We start from the raw sequence: 15,914 nt of genomic DNA, 5'->3' as shown, positions 1-15,914 counted from the left end.
GTGTCATTTTGATATAAGTTTTATAATCTTGTTAGAGTTGCTATAAATAATATATGTTAAATTCGGGGTTTTAAAAATGAAAAAAAAAACTCTAGAATCGTTGTGAAGGAAGATGTTTAGATGTACGAGTACATCAGATTTTGTTCTTCAAATAACTGATGCGCTAAACGAAATCAAATGAAATTCCTTTACAGATTTTACTGCCAGTCTTGTTTATTTACTGTCTAAAATGTCGCAATTAAAGCTGTGATATAATGCAGGAAGTATAAAAACTAGGCTAAGGAAGTTAGGCGATTGCAAGCTGTAAAGTAAAAGTGAACAGTAACATCCGGATAAGCTTGGGCATGGCATATACTATGTGTTAGTTTAAAATCCTATACTTTAAAGCTCGCCATTATGAGATAAAATTCACTTTGTGTGCTCTAGAGATATTCGGATTGAGAACTGGAAATGCTTTTCCTTATCGGAATCAGTTAGGTCAGCGGTTTGGCCTCACACTTTCCCTCCCATCGCTATTGTATTAGCTATGGCCATTGATGGAACTGGGCTACCTCATGAATATTGTACCTAGCATCTGGCCAATGTTTGAAACTGTTATCTCAATTGAAATTTATTATAAGCGCAATCGTATTTGGTTTTACGTTTTTGGTTTTTTATGACCATGTTTGGTCTTCTTGTTTTTCTCTTATTTATTTAGCAGGAATTTAGAGTAAAATAATGTTATGTTAACTGGTATTTTATAAATTATATCCTCAAATCTGAGTTGATTGCAAATAACAGGAAAGTCATAGATTGACCGTTAGTTTCAGAACTGCTCCTTCAGTTATCAACAAGATAATAGTGATTCCTTCTTCGGTAAAAATAAATCTATTTATTTTTACATCACACGACTATTTCTTACCGTATTTTACGTAGTTAAATTTTCTATTAATTGAAAATATTTCCTAAAAAGAAGTTCACTTCAATATTGTACATTTCCACTTTAAAGTTCCATTTAAAACATAAATTTGTTAAAATTTACGAATCTGTTTAGTAAAATGGCAATGGTAGAGGCAATTTTTCTTTACATTTAGAGGTCTAGGCCAGAGGTCGGCAACCAATTTTAAGTAGAGAGCCATTTCTTCTTAAATAATTTTAATAAATCTTACCAAGAGCCGCAAGGATGATAGTGTAAACAAATTCTGTAGATCATTTGTGTTCACAAATTATTATTTTATGATATTCAATAACATTTAAATGTTTTATATATTTATTTTCACATATTGCAAAGTAAATAGACAAATAAATAATAACTTGAGTTTGAATAAAAATGGCGGAGTCCTATATATTACGTACTGTATTTTAATATAATAATTATTCTATTCAATTTCTAACCTATCACATTTAAAATTCTTTTTGAAAAAATATCTTTACTTTAATAATGAAATTTTCATTTGGTTCAATAAAATTGAAATATACAATTTATTTTGGACAGGCTAAAGAGCCACACAATTTGGGTAAAAGAGCCGCACGCGGCTCGCGAGCCGCGGGTTGCCGACTCCTGATCTAGGTTATATATTTAATCATTATAATTGTGTATAAGTCCATGCAGACGTTTACATGTTTTGTTTTTTTTGCGAAACCCCTGCTGTTTCTTTCCTCCTAAACTTCTACAATATTTTCCCCAACTTACTTAATCTTCCTAGACGGTTACAAAAAGCACCGTTGGCCACGCGATCTTCTTAATGAAGTAAGTGCCAGTACACAATAGTAAAAACTGTTTTTCTTTGGGAGTTTCACCATGACGCAGAATTCTTCCCTCATGCTTATCATGTATTTATACTATGCATCGTGTTGTATCAGCTTCACTTGTCCAAATGTAGTGCAATTGTTAAAAAAAATCCAACTTATAATTTTAAAACATATTTAATAATTTTAATTTAATTACAGTACAGCCTCGATTAACCGGGCTGACCTCCGGCTATACCCACCCCGGAAAACTGAAATCCCGGTTAAACCGAATACATAGTATTACATCGTGATACATTACTGTTTCGCCCCAGAGATCAACTCCTTATCTTAGACGGCAATCCTTTTTTTATTTTTTTTTTATTTTTGAATTTTTTATTTTTTTTTTCTTTTCTTTCTTTTTTTAAATTTTTTTCATTTTTTTGCCGTTCAACTTTTTGAAAAATGGAAGACAAAAAAATTTTCCTGTCGCCACCGAAAATTAACTTTTGTTTCGGCGCCGATCCAGATGTTCTTATGATGACTCAACATGATCCCGGTTAACCGGGGGCCGGTTAATCGAGGTTGTACTGTATTACAATTTTATTTAATAATTATTGCTAACATTGTCCAGATTGAAAAACTGGGTTATTTACACTGTTATTAAAGTTATTAATCAACATTAATAACCGTTTTTGCGGTGATCGGACGAGAACCTGTGTATTCAAAACATGGTATGGCCGTTGGCAAAAAAAGTTCCCACAGCATGCGGTTTTCCCAGGCGGTCACCCTTCCAGGCACTAACCACGCCCGTTGTTGCTTAACTTCGGTGATCGGACGAGAACCGGTGTATTCAACATGGTATGGCCGTTTGCCATTTTATTATAATTATTAATTGTATTTTGGAACTTTGAAGGTAGTTATAGCTAGCACTTTCAAGGATAAAGATCACAGAAAAGTGTCCGTAATTTGGTGTTTACGGTTTTTGTAATATTTTTCCAACTTGGAATTTAGGGACATAGTTATCTCTCCTTTATTCTGTATAAAGAATGGGCTGATACATTATACTGTATTTTAAAGGGGAGCCTACTAATTCCCCTGGGCAAGATGGGGGCTTTATTGATTTGTCCTGGAGTGCAATAAGTAACTCTTTTTTTTTTCACTTTATTTGTATATTTACAACTGCCACAAATGCTGCATCAAGTAAATTTGATCTTACTGGTTCAGTTCTCTTGTAATGACATGGTTAGAGCAATCACCCACTGGTGAAACTCTTTCACAATGATTTAATCACAATAGATCTCTAGGCCACTTCCGCTTCAAGCGACGAGGAGAATTGTCGGGAAGGTGTGGAGAGGAGAGTTGTTGGACAAGAGGATTAGGATGGAGAGCTAGGAGGCTGTGAAAGTTGCGGTAGCGAGACTTTATTAGATCGGTGACAAAAGGGTTGTGAAGGTTAGTGTGTATGGTAAGGTTAGAGATGTAGAATGGGAGCATTCAGGATTTTCCGAAGGATTAAGAAACTTATGATCAAAGAAAGTTGTGGGAGCCATTTTGGAGAAAGTTAGGAACGGTGGATATTTTTTTGTTTTAGATATTTCTGGTGTAGGGGTTTGGATCGCTACTTACATGGAGTCCACTGAAGGGAACAATTCGAAATAATTTTTTGATTTTGAGAGATATTTTGCTCTTTCTCGCGCACAACACTGACCATTTGCTCCTTTCTTCTTTTTTTTTTACTCAAGGGGAATTCAAAACGAAAATGGCCAATGAAAAATTCGTTTTCAAAACAATTGGCCTAATCTCAATACTTTCATTAGTTAGCAAAAATATCATTGATTTGAAATGCCCTAAATACGACATTAAACCAAGAATAACTGAGATTAGCTGATTGAACATTGTAAGCACCAGTAAACACCCTGCATGTTCTCAGATCATGCATTAAAAACTGCAAATCGTAAATATCCTTTCTCTACGGATGATTATGACGCAAATAAGTATACAACCCTGTTGAATAATTTAAACTCCCTTTTACCAGCCCATTTTTAATTTCTCTAAAGCTTTTAAAAACCCCTTTACCCTTTTTTCCTCAGTCCTGTAGTTTCTCTTAATGTATTTCAGGTACTAACCGAGGTTTTAAAACTGTCCGGTAGGACAGTTGTATAAGGGTTGACCATCAAAAACTGCACGAAAAAGTGTAACGTTGAAAAACACCCAACTTTGACAATTTTTTTCTATTTTTGTATAAAAGATAAAATTCCCAAATTTTCTTTATAATATAGGGCAAATCCTCCTTTATAACTGTAATTTTTTTGCAACCACCCAGATCTAATAGATTTCGAGAAAAAAGTTGCCGAAAATGAGCAAAAACGGCTTTTTCAAAAAATGTTCTTGTTCTTGTTGTTCTTCTTCTTCTTCTTCTTCTTCTTCTTCTTCTTGTTCTTGTTACCTTTTTTGTAAACAACGTAGCGCCTAAACGCGTGAACCGATTTTCATGAATGAGGTGTCATTCGATTCGGAATTTTATGTAGATGTGCCTTTTGGGGGTCTCGGCCCTGTACATCGAATGGGAGAGGAGTTAGCCCCCTTTATGTAAGGCCCCCTCCAAAATTATTATTACTAATTACTCTGTAAATCTTGGCCCGATTTTGATAAAATTTGGTAGGATGATAGGGTTAGAGCTCCCCTACCTAACAATAAAGCGACGATCTGCTCTTACACTTGTTAAGGGGAAGTATAGCAATCGTTTCAAATTATCGACACGTGAACCGATTTTCATGAATGAAGTGTCATTCGAATCGAAATTTTGTACAGATTTGTACTTTAAAAGTCTCGACGCTATGCCTCATAAGGAGGGGAGTTCGCCCCACCCAAATAAGGCCCTTTCTAAAACTATTATTACCAATATTTCTACAAAGCTTAGTCCGATTTTGATAAAATTTAGCTCAAATAAGTGGTTAAAGCTCCTCTACGTGGCTGCGAAGTGCCATCATGCTCTTACACCTACTAAGAGGAAGTACTGCAATCGTTAAAATTATCAATGAGTGAACCGATTTACATCAATGAATTGTCGTTCGATTCAAAATCTTTGCCTTTTAGGGAGAAGTACTGTAATCGCAGTTTATTTTTCTTGCTCCTCTTAAAAGGAAGTACTGAAATCGCAGTTTAATTTTGTTATTTACGTACAAATACCTTCCTATTTTATTCAAAACGCTTTCTCAAAAAAATGGTTATTGAGGATGGTTTGGGGACCGCAACTATAACCATTCTTTAAAAAGATCTCTCCAGTGGTAGTTACGGTTCCGATTTAACACCTTATCAGGTTATAATGATAGAATAGCTTATTCCAAATTTTAAAAAAATCTGTAAAGCAGACGTAACTTTGCTAATAGACAAAAAGGAAAATTTATCCAAAAGGTACAAAAATCTCCTTAACAAAAACTTACAGTTTAAAAAGTTAAGTATAAGGGTTGATTAAACGCCAAAAGGTACACAAATCAGCAAGTACCCAACATTTCATTAATACTTCATTGATATTATTTTAGTAATTTTACTGCATTAACTTTTCCTTCACATTTTTTAGAATTTATTAGATGTCACAGACCCTTATGCTGGCCAGTTCATTCATAATATTTTTTTATTATAATTATGATAAAATGAGTGATGAATTATTCTGAGTAGTCACATATACATGCATGTTAAAGTAGAAAAAAACAAAGTTAGAGTCGGCCACTTTTTAAATTTCAATCACGGAGGATTCAAAACAATATTTCAGTCTTAAATTCGTCTTACCGAAATATTCGTGAGCACAAATAACATACATTTAATAACAAGTAGATTATTCAACAATATTTACTCATTTCTCAATTGTAATTTAATTTAGTCCCCCTAATTTTACTTATGGTAAAATACTGGAATAATTAGCTGTCCTAAAAATATGCATATCTTTATTTTCTTTATTTTATATTACATATATATAACATTGTGGGAAGAACACCTAGATTGAGAATGTAATTGAAGAAAACTATATTATTTGCGATAAAGCCAGATTATTTATTACTTATTATTACAAACGTTTGACTACAACATAAAATAACAATTACTTTAATCGAAGAATGAACTTAAACCAATGATTTTTATTTAAAAATAAAAATAAATGCATAAAATCATTGATGTAAAAAAAGTTTATGAATTTTTTAGCCTCTTATTTTTTTTATATTTTTTATAACGTTTTCTTTTTCACCTGTGATTAATAGTTTGATTATTATAGATAAATAGATATTACAGTCAATCTAAGTTAAATGGTGTGTTACTTGAGTAAATATTTTGTAGACGAAAATGGCCAGCATAAGGGTCTGTGACATCTAATAAATTCTAAAAAATGTGAAGGAAAAGTTAATGCAGTAAAATTACTAAAATAATATCAATGAAGTATTAATGAAATGTTGGGTACTTGCTGATTTGTGTACCTTTTGGCGTTTAATCAACCCTTATACTTAACTTTTTAAACTGTAAGTTTTTGTTAAGTTAGTACAATGCAGTAAAGCTTATCATATTTAAAACCAATTTTTTAGATATTAATCGTGCCTATTTATAATTTATGAAAGCTCTTCGTCAGCATTTAGATTTTGCGTCTACCATCATTATCGAAGGATAATCTGCTATCAATCGAGTAATCCTTTTTAGTAGTACTTCTATTTATTTAGTAGTACAGGTTATTATTTGCGCAGTTTGATTTCCATTTATGTCTGTTCTAAATTGTTTTCAATATAATAAGAACCTATATTTATAATTGCTTCTTATCCTATACAATATACTACAGATGAAGCTTATATGATATGATATAACTGAAATTTACTAGTCCAATTTTGCAGACACAATTATATTATTAAAGTGGATTATTGTTTGCAACGTAATGTTATCTCTTAATAGTAAACAAAGGTTGTCGTATAGTATTATATTGTTCTATTTTCTATACAATTACTTGCTGTTATAGAGAGGGGATTATATTAACTTAAACGTAAAATATACATCTTATTTTTTAAAAAACCTGTAAGTTAGCATTTTTTCATATTATTCATTGAAGAACCTCACGAATACCTGATTCAAAATAAATATATGAAAAAGTGAAAGCCAGAAGTTGGCAGCAGAATCAGATTAACTATTTCATTTTACTTATCGCTGAAGGCCACCATTGCCTTTTTATTGCTAAGCTTTTATCTGGCTATTGTCATGGTTTAGGCATATTGTCTGTTTTCTCATTCAAAAAATAAAATAAAAAAAGCAATTTATCCAATTACGGCAGACCTAAAAAAATCAACAAAAGTCTAGTCTAAACCAGTCATAACTCTTTTAAATTGTAGGTGTTAAAAAAAATAATTTAGAAAAATAATCGATCAATTCATAACATATTTATTATGCAATCATTAAAACAAGTCGATACTTTCTAAAATTAAATTTATTTTATACCTACATTTCACTTCATCTAAATCAAAATATTTACTTATTCAGTGTGTAGTTTTTATTATAAATTGCAGCTGATGAACTTCAGTATCGATTGAATTGAGGAACTATTGAATGATGGTGTATTATTGCTGTAATATGAGCCTGATTGGTTGAAATAATTAAAACGGTGCAGATTAATGTGAGTTTCAGTTTGAGAGCAATTATTATCAGCTTAAAGGAACATCTACAATATTTATTTTGTTAAATTCTTAATTTGAAATAACCAAATTTATCTACTAAACTGAACTTAACATTGTGAAATTGTCAACAGTGCAACTATCTCTTGTCTCTATTAAAGTTAGTCTTCTTCTGTCCAAGCTTATGGTAGTAGAAAATATTAACTGTTTGGAAACTTCCTAGATATGCCTCAACTGGACTGTTAATTTTTAAGCAGCTTATTGCAAGTTGTAAGCGGATTTTTTTTTCCTACAATTATATATATATATATATATATACAGTGGCGTCTTCGAGCCGGAACGCTCCGGAACATAATTCCTGTACTTCCTTTTTGGGCAGGAACGCGTTCCGGAACTAAAGATGATTTCTCTTTAACGAAAATTGGTTGATATGTTGAAAAAAAAATTACGTGAATACAATTGTCTACATCTGGTCGCCTGGAGGACAGATCCAGTTCGGAATTCTTCAATTTATGTGAATGTAAGTCTTGTATGTGGTTATTATTGCATTGCATGATTGGCTATTAAAATAACTAACTGCGAAGTCATGTTACGCTTACCGCGATTGCACAACTACTAAATCCTTTTTGGTTCCTGAAGGGAGATTCTATAAAACTATGGCAGATCAGTTACCTAGACAACCATGGTTTAAGGGAACTGTCATTAATAAATGGGTTGTTACGACAATAAGCAGGCTGTGAGCGAACCACGCGGTGTGTGGATCGAATCTTCACATGATCAACAAAAGGTCCTCACTCCTCTTTGCGCAGATTGCAATGAGGAGGAGGATTTCAAACATATAATATGTCCACGTTATGTAGTAGAAAGGAAACAAATGTTTGACGACTTATACAGGTATTTAGATGCACCATTTCGCTACGAAGACATAATATTCTCCACCAACAACTATGTGCTTAAATCTGTAGCAGAGCTAGCAAAGAAATATGAGTGTATTTAAAAGTTATAGCCGATTAGAATGAATGGAAGAAAATGATTAGAGAAGGATTACATGATTTCAATTCCGATTAAGCTATAAGGATGGCAGGAATATATACTGATCCAACCATTAGCTGTAGTTTATGTAAATAGTTGCATATAGTAGAGGGATGAATGTGTGAAGCGAATGTATTTGTAAGTAAGAATGGAGAGTGAGTGATATTCTATTGATAATCACCTAGACGATGCTGGCTGTATGGCGAAAGCCAATGCCAAAAAAAGAAGAAAAAAAATATCAGAAGCTAATATCAACCATAACTATAATTCCAATGCGGAGATCCCGGTTTCGAATCCATTCTATCTTTCTTCCTACAACTCACTGTCTGATGAAGGACCGTATTGGCTGTAACAAAGGAACGCGGTCCGGAGGCCGTACAGTATGCTGGAAAAAGCTCCAGGCGCCAATGACCTGAGATGTTTATGCGCCTTAATGCAATAATAAATATAATATTTATAATAATAATAATAAAAATCACGATAATTTATTAGGTTCGGTTAAGTTTGCGGTAATTCTTACGAATCATAAATGCACCATTGATAGCTGAAGCCCAGAGGCTAGAGAACTAATAAAGCATAAATGTTGATTAACCTTAGCTAAAGCATTGAGATAACTGTCTGATCATTGTGGAAGCTGTGAGAAACTTGCCCTTTAGGTGGAATAATTTGTGATAGCAAACTTGCTACATCTGTAGCAGAAATTATGAATTCGAGGATTACCAACACTCTAAGCTCCTTTTTACCTTGCTACATCGACGGTTTTAGTTAAGATTTTTCTTTTTTGGTCGAGTCTGAGTCCTCCTTTGTGGGCTCCATAAATGTGTAAGACTCGCTCTGCTACTTTACAAGTTCCAATGGAGCTTTCAGAGGTAAATCCACGGTTCAGTGGTTTATTGAGGTATAAGCCGCTTATGTCCATTACAATCGGAGCTAACGCTTCTCCATACACACACAGATTTGTCTGTATATACACGCTTATATACATATATAAATATTTGTTTATCTCAGAATTAAATCGAAGCATAACTTTGTCTATTTCATTTTCACCTTCTTCTGCCACTGTTTAAAGGAGGTTTTGCGATCGTGTTGGTTTTCTTTTTTAAATTGTTTACCTCAATCATTCATTTTTAGGTTCTCAAGTCCGAAAAGTGATTTTAATAAATTTTAAAATAAAATAGTGGCATTATTCAATAACGGAAAATCGTACATGTATTTATTTTTATCTTTTGGCCTTGCGTTCTTAGCAAACAGCCAAGGGTTATGTTGCTTTAAAGGGTTTATTATTTAAGTTATGAGGCTGCTATGGTGTGGTAACATTATGTAGTGGCTTAATGTTGTAGTTAGTGTTTTGCTATTATTTTTAATTTGTTTTTACTGTTAGTATTGTATAATTTGTACCGGGTTTGTGGAGAAAACATTTAATATTATTGGTTATTATAAATGTTTAAGTGTACTTGATCGGTTTGGTTAGCTAGTAACGTCAATAAGTTAGCAGGTAGTGGGCATTTTGAGTCAATTAACATCGTTCCAAAGCTGTTCTCTTCCTTTCTTAAAATTTATCGCAGTCTAGGATTATGTGGTTTGCATCGGGAAGAAGATCCAAAACGCATGAGCATTGTGGTTTATTCCTTATTCTAGCCATAGTGTTGGGGTGAATAGTTCAGGTTAAATCTTAACCTGCTTATTGTATTGTAAAAAGTTCTATTTTCGCTATAATTATGGAACCAAGGCTTTTTGGGTATGAATGAAGTAATAAGGGGTTGTGGGGATGAATTAATTTAATTGCCTCTTTAGCTTGTGAATCCGCTATTTCGTTACCCCGCAATCCGTTATGCGCCTTAACCCAGATTAGATTTATTTATTTTTTTAGTACTTTACAGTCTAAATTTATATAATTAATAAATATAAGAAAGGAGCGAATAAATATATGTACATACAGTTATCCAGTACATACGAGTAAAATGGTGCTCTTCCACTTTCTTTCAATGATCTAGATTTTACTTTCTTTTACAAAAGGAAAATATTTCGTTAACTTTTTTGATTCTGCAATACACTAGAAGTACGACACCGGAAATATAATGTTTAAAACATGTTTATTTTGGATATTTTTACGATATCAATTTTTATTGCATTATTCGATAATTTATTAAATACCTATGGGGGAAAAATTAGTAAAAAAATTTAAATAGTGTTTTTCCTAGAAATAATTACAAAAAACGATTGGCTAATCTCATTGGCGGACGGGATGTGTGAAGTAGGCGGGCTGTAGCTGATGACGTATTGACACCTAAGCCACACCCCCACAAATAAAAGCACAGTTATCCAGTACATAAAATGGTGCTCTTTCACTTTCATTCATGGATCTGGGTTTTTCTTTCTTTTACTTCAGGAAAATATTTCATTAACTTTTTTAATTCTGCATTACATTAGAAGTATGAAGCCGGAAATATATTGTTTAAAACATGTTTATTTTGGATATTTTTACGATATCAATTTTTATTGCATTATTCGATAATTTATTAAATACCTATGGGGGAAAAATTAGTAAAAAAATTTAAATAGTGTTTTTCCTAGAAATAATTACAAAAAACGATTGGCTAATCTCATTGGCGGACGGGATGTGTGAAGTAGGCGGGCTGTAGCTGATGACGTATTGACACCTAAGCCACACCCCCACAAATAAAAGCACAGTTATCCAGTACATAAAATGGTGCTCTTCCACTTTCTTTCAATGATCTAGATTTTACTTTCTTTTACAAAAGGAAAATATTTCGTTAACTTTTTTGATTCTGCAATACACTAGAAGTACGACACCGGAAATATAATGTTTAAAACATGTTTATTTTGGATATTTTTACGATATCAATTTTTATTGCATTATTCGATAATTTATTAAATACCTATGGGGGAAAAATTAGTAAAAAAATTTAAATAGTGTTTTTCCTAGAAATAATTACAAAAAACGATTGGCTAATCTCATTGGCGGACGGGATGTGTGAAGTAGGCGGGCTGTAGCTGATGACGTAGTGACACCGTAAGCCACTCCCTCACCAATAAAAGCATAGTTATCCAGTACATAAAATGGTGCTCTTTCACTTTCATTCATGGATCTGGGTTTTTCTTTCTTTTACTTCAGGAAAATATTTCATTAACTTTTTTAATTCTGCATTGCATTAGAAGTATGAAGCCGGAAATATAATGTTTAAAACATGTTTATTTTGGATATTTTTACGATATCAATTTTTATCGCATTATTCGATAATTTATCAAATACCTATGGGAGAAAAATTAGTAATAAAAGTGTAAATAGTATTTTTCCTCGAAATAATTACCAAAAACGATTGGCTAATCCCATTGGCGGACGGGATGTGAGATGTAGGCGGGTTGTAGCTGATGACGTAGTGACACCGTAATCCACTCCCTCACCAATAAAAGCACAGTACATAAAATGGTGCATTAGGTAGCCCCTTTGGGAATACCTGAAAAACAAGGTGATTATTCATAACTTTTTTCTTTCTTTCCTTATTTCTGCTTACCTAAAAGCATTTCTAAATCTAGGTGCATCAGAATCAAGTCGGGATGGCATCTGTAGATGAATTAAAGCAGAGAATAATAGATGTCTGTAACTCGGTTAAAGCCGAATTTATTTCTTTGGCAGTAAGGGACAATTGGCAGGAAAGACCATGTCTATGCATCGAGGCCATTTCGAGCTTGATCTGTAATATTAATGAGGAGTAAAATTTATAATTAAATAGTACTTTTCTTCTTATTCAATCAAAAAACCGTTAAAATATTATCATTTTGATGTTTATTATAAGAATCATGTTTTCATTCATAACTTGTAAAATATCGCTCACAGAAAAAAACCGTTCAAGTAAATTTTTCTGAAATAAAAACCACACCTCCCCATTTGAAAAAATGAAGTTGGTGCCTGTATCTCGCTTCTGGAAGCACCGAAAAAAATTACAAATTAAATTTGGATTTCTAACAAAAAACTAAGGGAACACGTATTTTTTTAGTTTTTTTCTAGCTATCTTAGTTTTCGTGAAAAAGTCGTTATTCATATACCTTGGGACACCCTGTATGTAGGGTTAACCAATAAGTAATGTCCATAGGCCTACTGTGTATAGTACATCTAAAGTGGAGTTCAATGACGTATTGGCCAACTTCTATTTTCCACTGTTCTTGAGTGACGTCACTTAATTTTTTTTTTCTAAAATCATTACTTTTTTCCAATAAAAATGTTATTACTCAGAAAGTTTTAGTCCGAATTCGATTCTGATGACACGGTTAGAAAGACAGATAAATTTTCTAAAATATGATAATATTTTGAATAATATGTTATTCTCCAAACAGCCTCAATCTTCCTTCGGAAACTGGGAAAATAAAAGTAATCGAAATTTTTAAGAAAACTCATTAGGCCCTTATTAGATCATTATCAGAGCTAGGTGCTGGCACTTTTTATAAAGGTTTCCTTGCCTAATGGGCTTTGAAACAGTATATCATTTTCCAGGATTCCTTTAACCTTCGTATGAGAGATTTACGTTTGTTTTAAAAGAAAACGTGTTCCCAGAAAAAAAGCTCCTTAAAGCAGTTCTGGGGAAAAGTGGCTACTAGTTTCTTGCTGTTCAAGTCCATCAGGCAATCAAACAGCCCCAGTACCCTTCTATTCACTGGATATTTGCTTATCTCAGGTAATTGGAAGTTGTTAAACTTTGTTACTTCGCCAGCTAGCTCACTTAATTTCACTTACTTTTTGTTGCAAATCTTTGGCTTTTTGAACTTACATAAATTTATTAGTAATATTTCCTTAGGAAGAAATTCCTATTTAATAAATCATTACAAATTATGTATTTCTCCTTCAAGGTTGTTGTTGCTACTTTTGGATCGAGTCCAATGCACACACCTTTTTTTTATAAATTTATTTTTTCTTTGACTTCTCTCGTATTCTATATCTTTATAAAGCTCTCCGCGTACTTCTGTCTGGTCTTGTTTGATACCTATTAATTCTTAAATTAGTTTCTATAGAAAATACTTTGTAGTTAAGAGACGACTTTGTTGTCTGAACTAAAATCCAAATAGGAGTATAACGGCATTTAAGTTTAATGTAAGATCTGGCAGATAGCCAAGCTCGAGTTTAGGTGCTATGCTGTACAGTAACGTATCCGACCGACGTAATGGCTGTCTTTTTACCACTAAGCGCCTCAACCCATCAGTTAGTTCATTGCGGCCATCATCCCAGTCAATTTCCACCTCGTAAAAGCTTTACCGCCATTGTTTCTTTTAACTGTTTACCTTAGTGTTCCTACTATTTCCTTTTAAATGGATTTAAAAATTCATTCTCAGCACTGAACTTTACTTAATGGCCCTTCTTACTAGCTTTTTTCAAACTCTACGTGGATCAAATCGCTTTCTATTAAATTACACTTTCTAGGTGTTGTTGTAAAGTTAATAGCTGAATACCTGAGGTTGCAACCATTATGTTTTAAGGGCAGGAGAGTGGAGGTTATAAGCGTAGACTTGTAAGTGAGAGGAGCTTATTTTTATTTATCAGATAAAGAAGTATGTTCTTCTTTTCTTTTCATCGGGGCCAGTTTTGCCTATGTAATTTTTCGTACATTTTAAGAGCATGCGTTTCCGCTCAAGAACTTAAGTAATGCCATTGTATTTGTGCAGATTTAGCAATTTTTTGAAGTCTCTTCGAAACAAGAGGAGGAAGTGCTTGCTACGACTCTATAATTTTATATTTAGAGCATTTTGATTCGTATATCAGTGATTCACTTTTAGTGAATAGAAATAAAAACTTTCTGAACATTTTTCATTTTATATCCTAATACTTTATTTTAGCGAGAATTTAAATTTATATTTCGGCTAGTCTGTCGTAACTAGCTCTCTGAATTTTCGGCTTCATTGCATTAAATCGATTTGATCGCATGATCCAATGACATCTTTTCTGACATTATTGTACGAATTCGGTTAAAAATAACGAAATTATTTTGTTAATTCATGAAAATTGTTGTTTGCAAAAAAAAACAATAACAACAATCTTTGAAAATGCCGTTTTTTTGCCCATTTTTGGCATCCTTTTTTTCAAAATCGATTAAATCTACTACATGTTGTGCAAAAAATAAAATTCTCTTATAATCTGCCCTATATTATAAAGAAAATTTGGGAATTTTATCTTTTATAGAAAAAGAGAAATATTTTGTCAAAGTTGGGTGTTTTTTAACGTTATGCTTTTTCGTGCAGTTTTTTGACGATCAACCATAATGCAACTGTCCTACCGGACAGTTTTAATGGATTTATTTATACTTCTTCTGACATTCAAGTTATTTTGGAATTTTTGTAAATTCTCTAGTTCGATTTAATCGCGATCAGGATTTGTCACTTCTTCCGATGTTAATTCTTTATATACAATTGATTATTTGTAGTAAATGTAAGAAAAAATATAATAATGGTTTAGTTTTATTGTTTTATTATTATTATTATTATTTTTTTTTTTTGAAGAAAAAGAATTGCAGCCGTTCAGCAATTTTATAGGAAGTCAAACGTAATAAACCAGCGCAGAAATTGGAGCCTTGTCAGCGGCATTAGCAGTGGTAGTAAATACAGGCGCCGCACGCCAAAAGTTGCCCAGTTGTGCTGGAGCTTCATCCGTTTAACAATGGTGTAGAGTGAGCTGATGTTAAGTGCAATCAAATGTAGTTCAGTTGTCGCCCATCAACATCAATTGCACAGCGTGGAATCATTGTTCGTCCGAGTGAACAGATCACTAATCTTTTGTCAAGGAATCAATTAATGATGCACTTCTAGCTCCCTCCCAACACACACATACTGACGGGCGCTTGTACTACACTATTAGCGCCCTTCATAGATTCAAATAATTTTAGTGGCCAAAATAAATCCTTAATAATAAGCTACCTCACCATTAAGAGTATTTATATCTTTCTGATTATCCAGTTCACAGCTGGAATCTCAAAATCTTTTTAATACAAATCTGCTGTGAACACTCCATGACTATTTCAAGGCTCTAATTCATCAATTTTTTTTTAAAATCCTGACTTTCAATTAAGATTCAATAATTACCTACTTTACAGTGCGTTTCATTCGAATATAATTTGTATATTCGAAGTTAAATGAGATGCTTCTGTTGACCCGCGAAGGCGCTGCGGGAGACTTCGTTGGCCCGGAGCCCTATTTTGGGGTCTCCAAGTGCCTTAAGAGTGCGGCCATCAAATAATGGGTACAGAGAAGGTCTCAAGAATGGCGGTTAGCCACACCACTGGGGCAGAGGCAGACGAAGAATTATGGGCTATTCGCCAAGGCTGACTGTAGATTTAATTCGTCAAGGCCGTGCGGTTATCAGGATAATTGTAGGCCTATTAACCGGCCATTGCAGGCCCAGAAAACACATGTACTGCATGGGCCTGGCAGATGATACCCTTTGATGGTTCTGGCAGTAGGAGAAGGAAACGGCACTGCACGTGTTGTGTCAGTGCGAAGGGCTTGTCTGGCTAAGGATGTTACTTCTTG

At 33.3% G+C, this 15,914-nt stretch overlaps 1 protein-coding gene and 1 pseudogene across 12 annotated transcripts in view; one reads left to right on the top strand and one right to left on the bottom strand.

Moving 5' to 3' along the window:
- The window catches only part of LOC141455712 (pseudouridylate synthase RPUSD2-like), an 880,316-nt gene that overhangs the window by 608,349 nt on the left and 256,053 nt on the right, over positions 1-15,914 (top strand). The gene's annotated exons all lie outside the window — the stretch shown is intronic.
- Positions 2,464-2,582, bottom strand: LOC141456606 (5S ribosomal RNA; annotated as a pseudogene).

This window comes from Rhodnius prolixus, unplaced genomic scaffold, assembly GCF_049639745.1.
Source record: "Rhodnius prolixus isolate KJV_2025 unplaced genomic scaffold, Rpr scaffold_4, whole genome shotgun sequence".
In the NCBI taxonomy this organism is placed as follows: Eukaryota; Metazoa; Arthropoda; class Insecta; order Hemiptera; family Reduviidae; genus Rhodnius; species Rhodnius prolixus.
Note: the sequence above shows the minus strand (reverse complement) of the source record. Positions and strands in the feature narration are given on the sequence as shown.